This window comes from Callorhinchus milii, unplaced genomic scaffold (genome assembly GCF_018977255.1).
Source record: "Callorhinchus milii isolate IMCB2004 unplaced genomic scaffold, IMCB_Cmil_1.0 Scaffold619, whole genome shotgun sequence".
Lineage (NCBI taxonomy): Eukaryota > Metazoa > Chordata > Chondrichthyes > Chimaeriformes > Callorhinchidae > Callorhinchus > Callorhinchus milii.
Genome location: NW_024705360.1, coordinates 16,506 through 25,715, shown reverse-complemented (window position 1 = coordinate 25,715; position 9,210 = coordinate 16,506). Strand labels below are relative to the sequence as shown.

At 44.4% G+C, this 9,210-nt stretch overlaps 1 non-coding gene across 1 annotated transcript; it reads left to right on the top strand.

Moving 5' to 3' along the window:
• The first annotated feature begins 5,278 nt into the window (after positions 1-5,278).
• Positions 5,279-5,350, top strand: trnaq-cug. The gene has a single exon. It is a non-coding gene; the product is annotated as a tRNA-Gln (tRNA).
• Positions 5,351-9,210: the final 3,860 nt, after the last annotated feature.

Genomic DNA, 9,210 nt, shown 5'->3' with positions numbered 1-9,210 from the left:
CCTACTGACAGGCTCTTGTTCACATACTCTTTGGTTCTTTCAGTAAAGTCATGTTGGTAGCAAAAATAATAGTAGATCAGAAAGTTTCGATCGTAACACAGGGATCTACCCAACTCACAGAAAACACAAAGACTGACCGCTCACTCTTACTCTGCAGGTTGAACCTAGGAACTGAGTGTTCAACTTCACATTATTGTCATTAAAGGCCAGTGACAATGGTGCATCTATTGGAGCGACATCGTCTCAGGCTTATACATCTGCCGGGTCTCCATTTTACTTTGTGTTGTCTCGGAGGAAGTCCACCCACACCTCCACCTCCACAACCTGCTGGGAGTTGCCTCGCTCTGCCTCACAGTCAGAATTCTCCTCCTGCTTCACGTTGCCTCCATCAATGTGAAGGTCCGATTTTGCAGTTTAATCTTCATCTTCACATTTTACCTTCGCTTCTTCGCTCTTCACCATCACCTCTTCACATTTCACCTCAATACCTTTAAGTGTCAAAGCTGGGATTTTCCTCCGGTTCTTGTTTGATGACAGATGGGCTCATTGCGGCACTTTGACTTTCACAAGCTGATTTCAGACTCCACTCCTTGCAGATCTTCTGATGCTTGTGCGTTCTCTGGTGTACTTGAAGATTTTATGACAGTGCAAGCGCCTTCCTGCCAAGTGCACCTGAAGGGTTTCTCTCCCGTGTGTGTTCTCTGGTGTCTTACAAGAGTAGATGACTGTACAAACGCTTTCCCACACACACTGCACTTGAAGTATTTCTCTCCCGCGTGTATTCTCTCGTGTCTTTGAAGATGTTCTGACTGTGTAAACGCCTTCCCGCACAGAATGCACCTGAAGGGTTTCTCTCCTGTGTGTGTTCTCTGATGTTTTTTAAGAAAGATGACCGTGAAAATGTCTTCCCACACACAGTGCACTTGAAGGGTTTCTCTCCGTGTGTGTTCTCTGGTGTTTTACAAGAGTAGATGACTGTACAAACGCTTTCCCACACACACTGCACTTGAAGTGTTTCTCTCCCGTGTGCGTTCTCTCGTGTCTTTGAAGATGTTCTGACCGTGTAAACGCCTTCCCGCACAGAATGCACCTGAAGGGCTTCTCTCCTGTGTGTGTTCTCTGGTGATTTTTAAGAGCAGATGACTGTGAAAATGCCTTCCCACACACAGTGCACTTGAAGGGTTTCTCTCCTGTGTGTGTTCTCTGGTGTTTTTTAAGAACAGATGACAGTGAAAATGCCTTCCCACACACACTGCACTTGAAGGGTTTCTCTCCCGTGTGTGCACTTTGGTGGGTCTGAAAAACTGATGGCCATGCAAATGCCTTCCCACACACAGTGCACTTGAAGGGTTTCTCTCCTGTGTGTGTTCTCTGGTGTCTTACAAGACTAGATGACTGTACAAACGCTTTCCCACACACACTGCACTTGAAGTGTTTCTCTCCCGTGTGCATTCTCTCGTGTCTTTGAAGATGTTCTGACCGTGTAAACGCCTTCCCGCACAGAATGCACCTGAAGGGTTTCTCTCCTGTGTGTGTTCTCTGGTGATATTTAAGAGCAGATGACTGTGAAAATGCAATGCTACACACAGTGCACTTTAAGAGTTTCTCTCCTGTGTGTGTTCTCTGGTGTTTTTTAAGAGCAGTTGACAGTGAAAATGCCTTCCCACACACACTGCACTTGAAGGGTTTCTCTCCTGTGTGTGTTCTCTGGTGTCTTTGAAGATGGTGTGACTTTGCAAACGCCTTCCCGCACAGAATGCACCTGAAGGGTTTCTCTCCTGTGTGTGTTCTCTGGTGATATTTAAGAGCAGATGACCGTGAAAATGCCATGCTACACACAGTGCACTTGAAGGTTTTCTCTCCTGTGTGTGTTCTCTGGTGTTTTTTAAGAACAGATGAATCAGAAAATGCCTTTCCACACACACTGCACTTGAAGGGTTTCTCTCCCGTGTGTATTCTCTGGTGTCTTACAAGAGTAGATGACTGTACAAACGCTTTCCCACACACACTGCACTTGAAGTATTTCTCTCCCGTGTGTATTCTCTCGTGTCTTTGAAGATGTTCTGACTGTGTAAACGCCTTCCCGCACAGAATGCACCTGAAGGGTTTCTCTCCTGTGTGTGTTCTCTGATGTTTTTTAAGAGAAGATGACCGTGAAAATGCCTTCCCACACACAGTGCACTTGAAGGGTTTCTCTCCCGTGTGTGTTCTCTGATGTTTTTTAAAAGAAATGACCGTGAAAATGCCTTCCCACACACACTGCACTTGAAGGGTTTCTCTCCTGTGTGTATTCTCTGGTGGGCCTGAACAACGGATGCTTGTGCAAACGCCTTCCCGCAAATCGTGCACCTGAAAGGTTTCACTCCCGTGTGTGTTCTCTGGTGTATTACAAGATTATGTGACTGTGAAAATGCCTTCCCACACACACTGCACTTGAAGGGTTTCTCTCCCGTGTGTGTTCTCTGGTGTCTTACAAGAGTAGATGACTGTACAAACGCTTTCCCACACACACTGCACTTGAAGCGTTTCTCTCCCGTGTGTGTTCTCTGGTGTACTACAAGATTACGTGACTTTGCAAAGGCCTTCCCACACACACTGCACTTGAAGGGTTTGTCTCCTGTGAGTGTTCTCTGGTGCTGTGTCAAATTTCCAGTGCGATCCGTGCTGTATGCACTCTGGTCGCATTGTTGCCTTGCCGTACCGAGCTGTGCTGACTGCCTTTGCTCCATCAGACCAATTCTGCAGAGGAAGCGTCGAAGGAAGCGTCAGCTGCAGACAGATAATAGGAATATCCACACCAGTATCGAGGCACAGAAGAATGCATATATACAGTCACACGTGACTTACACGTCTATACTTATTCGTATATTCATGATGTAGTAAAAACGTTTCTCAAATTCATCACACGGGCTGTGATGGCACACAATGAGAGGGCAAGTGGTCATTAAAAATGAATGTTAACCAAAAACTCCGAGCACACAATTTCGGCTGTCTGGCTACAAAAGGAATATGTATAAAAGCTAAATTCAGGAAGTCGTGGGTTCGATCCCGACCCTGATGCCTGCTGCTGCTGTATATTTGGAGTTTGCGTGTCTCTCTCTCTCTCTCCGTGGTGAGATGTTAACTACCTCACTGGTATACAGGAAGTCGTGGGTTCGATCCCGACCCTGACGCCTGCTGCTGCTGTATATTTGGAGTTTGCGTGTCTCTCTCTCTCCGTGGTGAGATGTTAACTACCTCACCTGGTATACAGGAAGTCGTGGGTTCGATCCCGACCCTGACGCCTGCTGCTGTATATTTGGAGTTTGCGTGTCTCTCTCTCTCTGTGGTGAGATGTTAACTACCTCGCCTGGTATACAGGAAGTCGTGGGTTCGATCCCGACCCTGACGCCTGCTGCTGCTGTATATTTGGAGTTTGCGTGTCTCTCTCCTCCGTGGTCGCGTGGATTTTCCTCCGGATCTCCCGGGTTTCCCCTCCACATTTAGAGTCAACATCAGCACGCGTGCAGCGTCTTTGACCGATACACATTTCCACACGTATCTTGGTTCTTCCGGTAAAGTCACGTAGATAGCAATAACAACAGATAATGAAATCAAATAAAGCCACTTGTGTTGGGTCAAAACGTCGTGGGTTTTTTTATTTACATTTTGTTTACTTTTATTCATTTTATTTCTGTTATTTTATTTTCTATCTCCGTGACTTCACCGAAAGAACCAAGAATATGAATTGCTGCAGTTACTAAAGTTTTAAGTCAAAACACCGAGACACGCGTTGACAAAACCCCACCTTGTTGTTGTTGTGGGCAGGTAGCTTCTGTAAACAAGAGCGGTACAGCAGCTCAGGCGGGCTTGGGCTGGTAAAAAAACGAAAAAAAAACTGCGTTAATATCTACAATAAACCAAAGTGACAAAGTAGCGAGCCGCGTGAAGACAAATTAAACTTAAGGGAGGGAATTAAAGCAAACGCGACCAGGCGAGGGCAGGAGGCAAGGCCCCGCGTGTCTAGGCCCCGCGTTGTAAAGTTCCAACTTGGACATCGATTCACAAGCTGCTGCTGCTCTAGTGACATCCCTACGAGAGAGAGAGCGAGGCTCTAGCTTGGTAAACAACAACAACCACAACAACAACCACAACAACAACCACAACGATGAGAATTTCTCACCTCGGATTGCAGTTCACGCGCGGACCTCCAGCTTCCTGTTACCTCGTGACGTCACGCGGCAGCAGATGACATGACGTCACGCGGCAGCAGATGACATGACGTCACTTTCTGGGGTACAAGACCCTCCCCTCCCACAATGAGAGGCTACCCTAACTGAATAAATTAATAAATTATGTTGATGTGGCGATCATCAACATTATCAATAAACATCATTTACACCATCATATACAACAACATCAACATCATCAACAGCAACACCAACAACATCAACAGCAACAACAACAACATCATCAGCAGCAACAACAACAACATCATCAGCAACATCATTAATAACATCATCTAAAGTGGAAAGCTGTCTTGGGTGTGGACCAATCAACTTCAAGGACAGTGCATACATTATCAGAGTTGTGTTTTTTGTTTGCATTATGACTGCAGGTATTGTGGTCTATGCAAACATGACTCCTCGTAAAAAAAGGTGTCAGTTTTGTTGCCAGATAAAAGGGTAAAAAACCAATTATCAAGACGAAAAGAGTGACACTTTATCACGACCCAGCAAGACTGAACTAGATTTAAATAAAAAATCCAACCTTTTTTTGAACATAGCGTAAAATATAAAACCAAGAGGTCACGCTGAAACTTGAACTCAAGATTCAAGGGTTGCAAAGAGAAAATCATCTCACGTTGGACTAATTGAATATTTTTCTGAATAGCACCCTAGGGATGGAGCCAATGGTGAGTGCGTTGATTTCTTGATGAGTGTGCACTCATGTCATGTGCGCTTTCTGTTGGTAGCCCCTGTGATTGTGCCAGGTGTAAACATTTTTAGTAGCGTTTTAAATGGAGAGTTCCATAAAAATAACTCAAAATAAAACTCAATAAAATAACAAAAATTTTGAGTTAACGTTTTCAAATGAATTCATGGAAAAGTAATGCCCCTTCACGTGTTTGATATTAAAATGAATTATCTTTGTGAAACTGGCCAGGAGATGGCAGTACAGAAAGGATATGCAGTGTCAGGAGCAAGTGCAGATGGCTCGGTTCTCAGAAAACACTTTTCTAAATGTGGGCTCAGCAGCTGCTGCCGAGAGGTTGTGCAATGAGGCAGCTCTACGTGGGGGTTCCATGGTGTAATGGTTAGCACTCAGGACTCTGAATCCTGCGATCCGAGTTCAAATCTCGGTGGGACCTACAATAATTATTATTTTCTCTTTACACGTGACTTGACCGAAAGAACCAAAGAGTAATTCCTGCAGTCACGAAAGCCCCAAATTAAGTTTTTGTTATACTCTTAGGTTTTTCGGTAAAGTCACGTAGGTAAAAAAATAATTAATGTAAATAATAATAGAAATAAAATAAATGTGATTTATTTTTTATTTATTATATATTATTTTTTTATTTTTAACCTACGTGACTTTACCGAAAAACCTATAAGCATGAATCCTTGCAGTCACGAAAGCTTCAAATCTAGAATTAAGTTTTTTTTACCGACAAAGAAACTTATTTTAAGTTTTAGTAAAAAAGAAAATAAAAAATTCAATTGCATAAGCTGACTGGATCAAAATCAAATGTTCAGCTCTTTGTCCTCTCGAATGTAGTTATGAGGCCAAGTCACCTCCTGGGTACGCATCTGCATGTGAAATGATGCGTTTGCATGTATAATGGTGAAGTTGCGTGTGAAGTCACGTAGTTGCATGTGTCATGGTGTATTTGCATGTGTCCAGTAATGATCCATTGAATGCACAAGCGAAGGTGCTATGGAGATGTTAGTACAGAAATCAATTGAATCTAAATTTAGCTGAACTTTGGGTATTTCCCTCCTCGTATTGCATGGGTTTTCTCTGTACACTGGTTTCTTACCATTTTTCAAACATCCCAAAGCAGTACCCTTCTGAAAGAGGATCTTTGATAAAAGGGAAATATTATTTTAATGAAAAGGCCACGGTTAGAAGTTTAAGAAGTTAGTTGGTTTAGACAGTAATATTATTATTGTGACTGTATTCAATGTAAATCAGGGGTCTCAAACTCGCGGCCCGCGGGCCAATTGCGGCCCTCGGGACGATATTTTGTGGCCCCCACCTTAATATGAAAGTTTAATGTTAGTGCGGCCCGCGACTTTTATATTGTAGCAACCCCGCTGTTAGCTGCTGTGTGGGACAATGTTATGATGTTCTGGTTTCCTACTGTGTGCCTGTCCAGTGAATGCGGCATGCATGTGAGTGACATGGGGGGCGGGGTCGTGGGTGTGTGTGTGTTTGTGTACGTGTGAGAGTGAGTGAGAGAGAGAGCCGGGAGAGAAAAGAGTGGCTTTGGATGCGCGGAGAGCAGGAGGGTGAAATTCATAGTTTTCCGCCCTCTTTCGCGCAGGTCATGATGTATCCAATGCTTCATTTGTAAATCACAAGGTGCCGGAACACTAAGTACATATGACAGCGCACAGGTCCCGGAACGCACATAAAACGACGCTTAAAACAGCACACACATGCCACTTACAATGCAGTGGGACTTATTTAGGCTATACTGCAGTGACGGTATCAGTCTTTGTGTCAGTGATTAATAAAGTGGCATCTTGAGCAAAGGCGACTTCTGTGTCCAGCGGAGAAAACGAACGGAACACACACACACACAATTTGTTAAATTGAAGGCAAATTCAAGGGACACCACGGCTCCTTTACGCACACGCTGCGCTGTGAGGTTTTGGGAGCTTCTTTACGCAGACGGATTATTCTAAACCGCAGCAGTTTATAACACGTCATTGAGCTAATATCTACATTTTACAGTCTGGGCTGTTTTACATTATTATTTACACCTGATATGTGTGGATGAATTTTAATGATTTAAATTCCCTCATCCTCTGGTGGTGACATTTACGCACCGAGCCACAGACTGTACATGACGATGTGCATAATTATTTTGGTTCATCTTAGAAGTCTGCATTTGTTATTATTTTATGAAATTGTGATGCTGTTAAGAAAGCTTTATATATAACTTATTAGATTATCTTGTTATTGCGTGGCCACAAATTAGTAATTCATCCACCGATGTCAACTGGGGCTCCGTAATTTTCTAGTGATTACATTATATTGTTATATTTTATTTTAATCATTTCTTAAAAACTTTTTTAATATTCATTTTTTTTCGATACGAGAGGTACCGGATCTGCTCAAATAAGTCCCGGAACGCAGGCAAGCCAACACGCCGGCACAAAGTAAGCACAAAAATGTATAGAAAAATGTGATGTGACTGAAGGCAGCGAAAGCCCCGACAGTGGCCAGCAGCATTTGAACCCCGTGGTCACACAATGACGCTGCCTCATAGAGTCCTCTCCTCTCCCTCTTTCGGCTCTCCACTGTGCGCGCACCGGAGCGCGTCAAAGCGCAGATCCACAGCTCATCCCGGCTCAGATCCCCGTGCTTTGAACAGAGAAGCGTGTATAGTAGCAGCCGCTACAGCTGTGTCTGCCTGTGACTGGGGTGTGGGGACGAAATCTGATGGGAACGCATTACCCCCCCCCCCCATAATCTACGCACCTGTTGTTACCGGAAAAAGCGGAAATGACGTGCATTTGCGGAAATTACGTCTCCGTGCGTCGCTGGTTGGCTAAACACTTGACTGAAACTTTATTGCGTGAGCGACAGCAAGTGGAATGAATATAGATCTTGTCACACAGCCCCAATCATGTCTTTTTCAAAGCCTGCAGTGAAGAGAAAGGTTGGTGACGAGCACAGACAATTTCAGGAAAAGTGGGAGATGCAATATTTCTTTGTTGAGCACATGAGCACCCCGACGTGTCTTATTTGTACAGAAAAAGTCGCGGTGCACAAGGAATACAACCTCAAACGTCATTACTCAACTAGACATGCTGAGGAGTATGCAAAATACCAGGGAGATGAGAGAGCCAACCGGGTTGCCAATCTTAAAACATGTCTACTGAGGCAACAACATGTCTTCAAGAAAGCAACCAAAGAGAATAATGCAGCAGTCGAAGTAAGCTACGTGGTTAGTGAGATGATTGCTAAGGTAGGAAAGCCATTCACAGAAGGCGAGTTTATCAAAAAGTGCATCTTACAGGCTGCAAGTATAGTCTGTCCGGAAAAAAAGGTCAGTTTAGCAACATCAGCCTTTCTGCTAACACCGTGGCAGAGCGCATTTCTGACCTGTCAAGTGACATTTATGATCAACTGCGTGAGAAAGCCAAATTTTTCAATGCATACTCAGTCGCTCTTGACGAGAGTTCAGACATCACTGACACTGCCCAGCTCACAATATACGTCCGTGGTGTTGATGACAATTTTGAAGTGATGGAGGAGTTGCTCACAGTAATTCCAATGCATGGCCACACCACCGCTCAGGAGATATTTTGCCAGCTGTGTGATGCCATTGTGAATGCCGGTTTGCCATGGAAGAAGTTTGTTGGAATAACAACCGACGGAGCGTCATCAATGACAGGGAGGAAAAATGGACTGGTGGCACTTGTTCAAAGAAAACTAGAAGAGGAGGGTGTGGAGGAGGCAATTGCTCTGCACTGCATCATCCATCAGCAGGCCCTTTGCAGCAAATGCCTGAAGTTTGACAATGTGATGTCTGTTGTTGTGAAATGCATCAACCAAATCAGATCCAGGGGCTTAAAGCACCGGATGTTCCGTACTTTTTTAGAGGAAATGGAGTCAGAATATGAGGATGTGCTCTACTTCACCGAGGTACGTTGGCTCAGCAGGGGAAACGTCTTGAAGATATTTTTTGAGTTGAGAGCAGAAGTGAAAGCCTTCATGGAGAAGGATGGGGTGGCTGTTCCTGTGCTAAGTGATCCCAAATGGTTCATGGACTTAGCTTTTCTTGTTGACATCACGCATGAGCTGAATGTACTGAACAAGAAGTTACAAGGCCAGGGGCAGCTCGTCAGTGCTGCCTATGACAACGTGAGAGCATTCTCCACAAAACTTGTGTTATGGAAAGCCCAGCTCTCTCAGACAAACCTTTGCCATTTCCCAGCATGCAAGGCACTCCTGAATGCAGGCACACCATTCAGTGGTGAGAAGTATGTTGATGCC